Source organism: Elgaria multicarinata, chromosome 2 (assembly GCF_023053635.1).
Source record: "Elgaria multicarinata webbii isolate HBS135686 ecotype San Diego chromosome 2, rElgMul1.1.pri, whole genome shotgun sequence".
NCBI lineage: Eukaryota > Metazoa > Chordata > Lepidosauria > Squamata > Anguidae > Elgaria > Elgaria multicarinata.
The window spans coordinates 80,456,233-80,466,196 of NC_086172.1; the positions used below are offsets into that span (position 1 = coordinate 80,456,233).

Sequence of the window (9,964 nt, forward strand, 5' to 3'; positions counted from 1 at the left end):
CCCTCAGTTCAGCACTTACTGCTTGAGACATTAGGGTATGCCTGGGCACACCCCACACACCCCTTGCACACGCCTATGAAGTAGTCTTGGTCCTATAAAAGCTCATGACATAATAAATTTGTTGGTCCCTACAGTGCCATAGGATTTCTCTTTTGGTTTTATTTTATGGAACAGAACTCAACTGGATTTTAATTTTAAAGGCCAATCTTTCCTTCTCTGTCTTGTCCCCTAATTCTACTGCACAGCACTGTGAGGGGTTGTTTTTGCGGCTGAGGCAGTGGGCTTCTGCCTCAGCATTTCTATGGCAGGCTTTAGCAGCCACATCATCTGTTATCAAGGCTTTGAAGATACTGCATAACTACACAGCAGATACAAACAGGAAGAAACACACACACACACACACACACACACACACACACACAGAGAGAGAGAGAGAGAGAGAGAGAGAGAGAGAGAGAGAGAGAGAGAGACTAACTAGAGGAAAGCAATGCTGTTCTAAATGAAAGCAGCACACTGTAAGAGAACTCTAAAATGGAGTTTCGTGTTGAATTGTGTACGTGGCAAAAAGAACAGCACACCAATTGCTTATCAGGATTGCAAAAGCACAGCCTGATTATCAATATTACTGAGTTTGCTTGCTGTTGTTTTTTGGTTGTTGAATAATTTTTTAATTGATTTTTCAGTTTTAGCATACAACATAGTATACAATTTAATCACTTTGAAATTTTCCCGTACAATTACTTAAGTAAGTATGCTTTTGTCTTCTTGGCTTTATAATTTATAGTTTAACTAAATTTTAGTCTTTATAATCTCTTTAACTATAGCAACAACCAGTCTGGCATTATATATTTATCCGTTGTTTTATCTCTAGAGAAAATATTTAATGAGAACAAATACAAATTCCACACACATATTGGCTTTCTGCTCCTTCCATCGGTTTAGATATTATTTCAACCATAGGCTGTTAAAGGCATCTGGAACCTGTGATGATGCTGTTCTTTCGTTTGTATGTGTGATCAAACACCACCATTCTGTTGCAAAGTGACTTTTTTCTTTTGTCATCATAACACTATCAGATGTTGGGTAAGTTTCTCTGAGAGTGTTGTTTCCCATACCATGTTGTACCATCCCCTTATGTTTAAACCTTTTGGATCTTTCCAACATTTGGCTATCAGCATAAGAATATAAGAAGAGACATGCTGGATCAAACCAAGGGTCTTTTATTTTTTTATTTATGAGCTCTATCTGCAAAGATCCGCATATCCATTAATGCAGGTGGGTTGGGAGGAACAGGCAACCTCCAGTCCCCCTCTCGTGTCTGGCTGCCCGTTCTCCCCTTTCTTTTAATTTTATAAGCTCTATCTGCAGAGCTCTGCAGATTCATATATAGTGGGGAGAAAAGGGGTGAAAGGAACAAGGCAGCCAGAGGAGGACGCAAGAGGGGGACTGGAGGTTGCCCGTTCCTCCCAACCCACCTGCATGCAGAACTCTGCAGATAAGGCTCAATAAAATAAAAAAAAACACAGCCCCGTTCCTTTCCTACCCCCTGGCCTGTTGTTGTTTTAAACTTTTCAGAGGTGCCAGCCAGGAAAAATCTCACTTGCTTTCCTTACCGTGCAAACGCCAGGAAGGATGGCAGGTGCAAGGTACAAGATGGGGGCCTGAATCTCCCACCAATCAGCTTCATGGGATGATCCCGGGTTCTAGTGAACTGCTCAGAGAGCTTCGGCTATTGGCCAGAATAAAAATGTAATAAATAAATAGTATTTTGAGAGAGGGATAAAAATGTCTCCCTATCCACGTTCTCCACACCATGCATAATTTTGTACACCTCTTTCATGTCTCCTTTCAGCCTCCTTTTTCCCAAGCTAAACAATCCCAGCTGTTGTAACTTTCCCTCACAGGGGAGATGAGCCCCTTGATCATTTTAGTTGCCCTTTTCAGCACTTTTTCCAGCTCTATTTCTTTTTTTTTAGGGGGGTGTCTATACGTGGGGAAAACCCCAGGGTGGCTCCGCAGTGGCGCTGTCTTGTTTGTACGATGCGGAAGCCACTGTGCAGCCATTCCAGGGCTTTCCCCTAAAGCTCTGAAATAAAAAAGTCAGGGCCTTACCCCAATTTTTTCCTCTGCAGCAAGATGACAATGGCCCATCTGCCACCACTCTGGAGTTGTGGTGGAGGTATGGCCGGACAGATGGTGGCCCCTGATTGGTGGCCAACTGCCTGGGCAGGGGGGAGAAGGTGGGCCAGAGAGCTGAATAGCCACTGGAATGCCTCTGCATTTCTCCGGCATGGGAAGAAGGATGCTTGGTGGGGAAAGCCGACCTGGGGGTAAAAAGGTTTTAAAAAGTGGACAGATGCGAGGACACTCAGCAGCGCTTCTGCAGCGATGTGCAGTGGTACATGGGGGGCACTGGCACTGCAGTGCATGGGGTGGTGGCGGCTCCTATGATGCAAACTCCTTAGTGTGGGGACAACCCACAGGAGTGCAAGCATGGGGTTGATATTTTCATTGAGCTGTCCACCACAACCCCAAGATCTTTCTTGTTTTGTCACTGCAGGTCAGATCCCATCATGTTATACTTAAAAGTTGGGCTTTTTGCCCCAGTGAGCATCACTTTATGCTTGCTTACATTGAACCACATCTGCCATTTGGATGCCCACTCTCCCAGCTTGGAGAGATCCCCTTGGAACTCCTCACAATCCCTTTTCGCCTCCTTCAGGCCCTTTCCTGTTGACTATAATTAGGACTCTATAGTAGCACAGTGACACCTAATGGCTGAGTGCAGTGTTACAAGTTTTTTAAAAAATCACAAAATAACCTTTTCTTTTAAAGCAGGAGATGCTCCATTTCAATATCCTTTTAAATATCTGTTTTGAAATTGTACAAATAGGGTACCTTAATAGTAAATGTGGAACTGTTGAGAAGGTACCACTGATAAGCACTCTTTGAGTCTGATTCTGTAGCCAACTGTAGATCCACCTAATAGCTGTTCCATCTAGCCCACTTTTAGCTAGTTTGCTAATCAGAATGTCATGAGGCACTTTGTCAAAAGCTTTGCTGAAGTCAAGATATATTATGCCCACAGCAATAGTTGCAAGGTAACAAAGTGCTATGTTTTCTTCTCCTTTTTTCTATTACACATCTTTTCATTGATCTGCAGCCGCCCAGGCTGTCTGCACTACCCAATACGAAATAGCTCTACAGGAGGAATTACCTCATGATGTCTTCTTCTGGGCTTTGATTGAAGTGCAGGAAAAGGGTTCATCTTGACGTGCACGGGAGGAAAGCTCATTGCTCTTATTCTCTGAAGTATGATGAAATCGGCTCTGCTCCATCAGTGTTAAATGGCAGAACTAGCTGTCTCTAAAACCCTGGATTTTTCAGTGCCAGGAAAAACATACATTTGGGAGGGGGTGCACGGGAGTAATACCCATCTCCCCACATTATGCCCACTGTGCTAAGAAGCAAAACTCCCAAATTATCCAGGGCAGGATCTACCTGACTGTTTGCTGGAATGGGGTGAAATGGGAGCACCCCACCCCAATTTTGCCCCATTGGAGCAAACTGTCAGTGAATGGAGCAGATCTCTGTTTTTATAAACTAAAGATGCATAGCTGTGCACCAGCAAAGTAAAGGATAAAAGTTGGAAGACATAGAATCATAGGCCATCGAATCCAACCCCCTGCTCAATGCAGGAATCCACCCTAAAGCATCCCTGACAGATGCTTGTCCAGCTGCCTCTTGAAGGCCTCTAGTGTGGGAGAGCCCACAACCTCACCAGGCAACTGATTCCATTGTCATACTGCTCTAACAGTCAGGAAGTTTTTCCTGATGTCCAGCTGGAATCTGGCTTCCTTTAACTTGATCCCGTTATTCCGTGTCCTGCACTCTGGGAGAATCAAGAAGAGATCCTGGCCCTCCTCCTTTTAAGTATTTGAAGAGTGCTATCATGTCTCCCCTCAATCTTCTCTTCTCCAGGCTAAACATGCCCAGTTCTTTCAGTCTCTCTTCATAGGGCTTTGTTTCCACACCCCTGATCATCCTGGTTGCCCTCCTCTGAACACGCTCCAGCTTGTCTGCGTCCTTCTTGAATTGTGGAGCCCAGAACTGGATGCAGTACTCTAGATGAGGCCTAACCAGGGCCGAATAGAGAGGAACCAGTACCTCACGTGATTTGGAAGCTATACTTCTATTAATGCAGCCCAAAATGGCACTTGCCTTTCTTGCAGCCATATCACACTGTTGGCTCATATTCAGCTTGCGATCTACAACAATTCCAAGATCCTTCTCATTCGTAGTATTGCTGAGACAAGTATCCCCCATCTTGTAACTGTGCATTTGGTTTCTATTTCCTAAATGTAGAACTTGGCATTTATCCCTATTAAATTTCATTCTGTTTTTTCAGCCCAGCACTCCAGCCTATCAAGATCACTTTGAAGTTTGTTTCTGTTTTCCAGGGTATTAGGTATCCCACCCAATTTTGTGTCATCTGCAAATATGATAAGCGTTCCCTGCACCTCCTCGTCCAAATCATTAATAAAAATGTTGAAGAGCACTGGGCCCAGGACTGAGCCCTATGGTACCCCACTCATTGCCTCTCCCCAGTTTGAGAGGGTTCCATTGATAAGTACTCTTTGAGTCCGATTCTGTAGCCAACTGTGAATCCATCTAATAGTTGTTCCATCTAGCCCACTTTTAGCTAGTTTGTTAATCAGAATATCATGGGGCACTTTGTCAAAAGCTTTGCTGAAGTCAAGATATATGACATCGACAGCATTCCCACATATAAATAGCCCCCACGTTAGAATCTGCTGGATTGATGTCTGTACAATCAAAGACAGGACACTCATGCAGATTCCTCTACCTCATATGTAAAGCATGCACAAGAACCCAGAAACCAACCCATGATAATTTCTGTGACATTTTCTTCTCCTTTTAAATTCCTTTTGAAAGCAATTTCTTTTCTATCAAATTGAATGAAAATGGTCTAAGAATTTTTTTTTGCCACACCACTGTAACGCTTCTCTTTCATGAGAAAGGTTGTCTTGTCATCTATATTATCTGCACGATAGTGGTGGCTGTGATCAACATATTCTACTTGATGAATTTATTGTATGACACCCCCCCCCCCATAACTGGTACATCAGATGTAATAGAAAGTAGGGTTTCTGTGAAATGTGGCACCAGATTGTGGTGAGTACTTCCTGTGCCAAAGTCTCGGTTCCATGAAGACTGTTTAGAACAGCCAGTGCTGATACAGTTGGTTGAACTGAAGTTGGGGAAGGGGTGGGGAGATATTCATTGCCAAGTTAATACTGAAACCCTCTTTAGTGTAAAACTATACAGTAAATAGAATGTGCACGTGCACACACATGCATTCTTTGAGGAAAAAATCAATTTTCTGGAGCCAGGATGAACACTTTTTAAGCACAACTGTGACTACCAGAAGCTTGGACTTAGAGCTTTATCACACTAGCCTTATAGCCTTATATGTCACAACAAATTGCATGCAAAGGACTCAGATGACGCTAACCATGTCCTGCTGTGATTGCGGTTGTTCTCCCCCCCCCCCCCCAGCGACATATTTTGGTGAGCGGAAAGTCCAGTTCTTCCAGTATCGTGAAAGCACACCGCCTCAAACTTCAAGATGTATTTTCAACCATCGTTTTCAATCCGATGTTCTGTGGGCATGTTTTCAAGGGGCGTTATGGCTGACGAAAGTGTGTTCAAGGGGTGGTATTGCTGACGAAAGAGAGGGGTGTGCCTTTTCTCCAGCGGGTGTTTTTAAATGCCAATTCATATCCTTTCCTCCTGCTGCTTCCTCCTAAGTAAGCATTTTCACCTTAAAAGAAATGTGGAAAATTCACCATCCTTGCCAGCAGCACCCTCATTTTTAAAGATAAGGAGATTATTATTATTATTATTATTATTATTATTTATTTATTTATTTATATAGCACTATCAATGTACATGGTGCTGTACAGAGTAAAACAGGTCTTAAGGAGGGCTTTCAGGCGATGGCAAAAACACCAAGGTGTGAGAGTGAACCTCAGCAGGATAACAGCAATGCTCTACAGGAGATGTGTAAAGAGGCTTGGGATTTACAAGCTCACAGGTGTAAGTTTGCAAACTTTCATACGCTATGGAATGAAGTGGGATAATTCGAGGGAAAACCAGGACAAATGTGTAGGCGTGATGGAGCTTTGTGTGGACAATTATTACTCTAAGGTTTCTCTCGGGACTATGGCTTCCCCCCCAAAGAATCCTGGGAGTTGTAGTTTGGTGAGGGTATATGCTGATAGAGATTCCTAGTCCTGCTTACAGAGTTACCATTCTCAGGTTCCCTGGAAAGAGAGAATAACTGCTAAAAGTGGTTTAAGTCTATTGTACCTATATCTTCAGTCACAGGAGTTACATGAGCCTCCATTAGAGACAGCTACTTCACCTACCTGGTTATGGTTGTTTCCTGTGGCTTTTTTGGCCACAGTATGTTCTGACATGAATTCTTTGAAAACTTCTCAGTTTCAGTTCTGCCATTGGACAACATATGCATACTGTACATTCAGAGCTCTGGGCTCCCAACAGCCTTAAAATCAACAGGACTTGCTTCTAAATAAATAAATATGCCTTGCAATCAGCTGTCATATCTGAGCGGAGGGGCACAAAGCAGCCATCTAATTCTCTGTCGCGTGTTCTGTTTTTCAGGGGTGTTGCACAGGCATGCATGGCATTGTACTGGATTTAATTTCCCTGGGATTTTGTGTTTGCATCTCTATGGCAGCCTTCGGATGCAAAGCTGTGTGTAGCCGAAACACAGCAGATGACGATGTGGTAATTTGCTGCTAGTATCGTGGTACAGGGAGAGAGTGGCAAGAGATGAGGAGAATAGGAAGGCTGGAGAATGGTGAGATGGAGATGGATTTTTTATTTATTTTATTTATTTATTGCATTTTTATACCGCCCAATAGCCAAAGCTCCCTGGGCGGTTCACAAAAACTAAAACCATTCAAAGTATAAAACAAACAGTATAAAAACATGATAAAAATACATATTAAAAAGTTGTTAAAAACATACCACACATGATTAAAACATCTTTAAAACATCCTTAAAACATTCTAAAATTCTAAAATGAGGGTGGAAACAGGGATATAGAAATTGGTGAGCTTGGGCCTGACTAACATCCTGCCTCCTAACACGACCAAATGCTGCCGCTGATTGTACCGACATCTATCCCAGACTCACACAACTGGTGATACCTGATTAACATGTTTAGGCTATGCTATGGAAACCAGCAGCTGAGATGGCCAGTCCTGGGGAGGAACAGAGAGGTGTAGAGAGTCCAGGGGGGCTGTCTATACATGAGGAAAGCCCTGCAGTGGCTGCGGATCTGCACTGCGTCAGTTAGACGATGCAGGCACAGCTTCACCGCCACCACAGGGCTTTCCCGCAAAGCTTCACTTTGGAAAAGTAGGAGATTTACCTCAACTTTTTCAATTGGAGCGATGTCAATATGGCACTTCCACCGGCGTCTGACCTCACTCTGAGGCCAATCCGGGGACAGTTCCTGGTGGAAGGCAACCGGCAATTGTCACCCTCCACCAGGAAAAGGGCAGGGGCAGTTGACCAGATACAAAAGAGGGCAGGGCTCCTGCAGCTTTAACAGTTGTGATGAAGAGGGGATTTCACCAGGTGCTTCATGCAAACAAATGACACCTGCTGCAATTCCCTTTTCTATACAACTGTTAAAGATACAGGAGCCCTGTCCTCCTTTCCATATGATCACCCTACATTCTTTGCCATATAAAGCACCCAGTGCAGGTCACAACATAGATTAATTACTTCTTTTTGTGTTCCCAAATGCAACCCTTTATTTGCTTCCCTGCACCACCATACCTGTATATAGCCAAAAAAATTGCACAAAGGACAGTTCTAAATCACTTACAAACCCATGCATGTTTACTCAGTAATCAGCCTCATTGTGTTGTGAAGCTTACTTTTAGGTAAGTGTACATAGGATTGCAACCTGTGTCTACAAGAGTTTCTTCCATTACTATTTTAAGACTGAAACAAACTCCAGACAGTGTGTAACACTATTTCCTCACCCAGAAACATCAACTTTTAAAAAAATACTCTTTATTAATGCTTGCTTTGAACACTCATCCGAAAGAAGAATTTTGTGGAATATGTAACCTTGCATATTAAATTGCAAATATTGATTGTTCTAATAAAAGTATGATTTTTCTGCTTCTGTGTTGTTTTTCTAAATGTCCTGTAACCTACAATATACTGGATAGACGGTCTGGCCTAGTCTCCCATAGGTTTCAGTCACAATGCAGCCCAAAGACATTTAGTGTGTCTCAACAAACACAACAGCAATTCTTGTGGCACTTTAAACCAGCCTTCCCCAATCTGGTGCTTTCCAGATGTGTTGGACTACAATTCCCATGACCCCCAGCCAGCATGGGCAAGGACTCTGCCAGCCAGGGGTGACAGGTGATGTAGTCCAATACATCTGGAGGGCACTAGGGAAAGGCTGCCATAGACATTAACAAATTCCTTGCTACAATAAAGTTGCTTATGCCATAATACATTTGTTCATTGTCAACGTCCCAGAGGACTCTTGATCTCTTTTAAATAGTTGCCATTTGTAAATAGTATCTTTGTTTTGCTCCTTTTTGTTACTGAGGTTTGGCATAGAGAGGAAACCACAGAGGCACATGACAAACATGGGTTAGCTCACCGGTAGAAATCATTCTTCAAATTATGTCGTTACAGGCTGAAAAAACCAACAGCCCCATTACAATTCTTATCACTGAAACCCAGTCCAAGGCATGTTTGCCAGGAAGCAACTCTCACCAAGTTGCTCCCATTAAATTCCCATCATGTCTTTATATTGGCAGTGCTGGCTGGGGCTGATGGGAACTGCAGTCCATCAACATCAGGAGGGCCACATGTTCCCCACTCCTGATTTATACTATCTCCTATGATACTCCAGAACCATTTATTTTCACATTCTCAGGTCCTGTGGACTCCTAGCCACCCGCTCCCTGAACAGTACCAGCCTGTTGGCATGTTTGAATTCCTACACTCTCCAGTCCCAACTATTACAAAATATTAAATGCCTTTCGCATTTAGAAATTGTACAGTTTGGTGCTTAAGTGGGGATGGAGGGGGGAATGGCTGCTGGGGAGAAATGGGGGTGCTAATCAGACAACAATCCTGTGCATATTTACATGGAAGTAAGTCCTACTGGATTTACTTTTTTGGTGTTTTCATGGGAGCGAGGTCACCCTGGCTCTTCTGCCATCTGACCTCGCTCTGTGGTGGATCGGGGGGGGGGGGGTGATCCTGCAGGAAGCTGAGCGAAGATTACAGTCCTCTTGAGTCTTGTGCTTGAAGAATCCCTACTCATTGGCCACATCCTTGGACTAACTGTGAGTAAGGCTAAAGGTCATAGACTTCCATTGGCAGACCTAAAAGATACTGTTGTTCCATATGTTGCTGCTCTCTTGTTGATTCATTATTGGTTGTTAACTTGAATAAATACCAGTACTTGTACATATCTCAGGTGTGTGTCTGTGTCTGTATGTATGTGTGTTGGTGGGGGGGGGGGAGGGGGGGAGGTTGCTCCACCCAGACATTCAAAAATTGGAGTCCCAGTTTTCCTGGGTGTGGGTGTGAGCTAGAGCTAACAATGAGGGAAGAACAAACAACCCCCTAGACATGGAACCTGGCCCTGGGTGCTGTACCCAGGGTTACAAAATACCCCAGTTGGGGAATGGGTGGTAGGATGCTGTTGCATTCATGTCCTGCCTGTGGGTTCCTGGTCGACAGCTGGTTCACCGCTTTGTGAACAGAAAGCTGGACTGGATGGATCCTTGGTCTTATCCAGCAGGGCTGTTCTTATGTGTGCAAGAATAACATGATAAATCCAGAATGCCATATTGTTTTCAAGATCCTG

At 43.6% G+C, this 9,964-nt stretch overlaps 1 protein-coding gene across 1 annotated transcript in view; it reads right to left on the reverse strand.

Annotated features, from left to right (window-relative positions):
- MRPL16 (mitochondrial ribosomal protein L16) overlaps positions 1 to 9,964 on the reverse strand; it is a 119,920-nt gene that overhangs the window by 65,207 nt on the left and 44,749 nt on the right. The gene's annotated exons all lie outside the window — the stretch shown is intronic.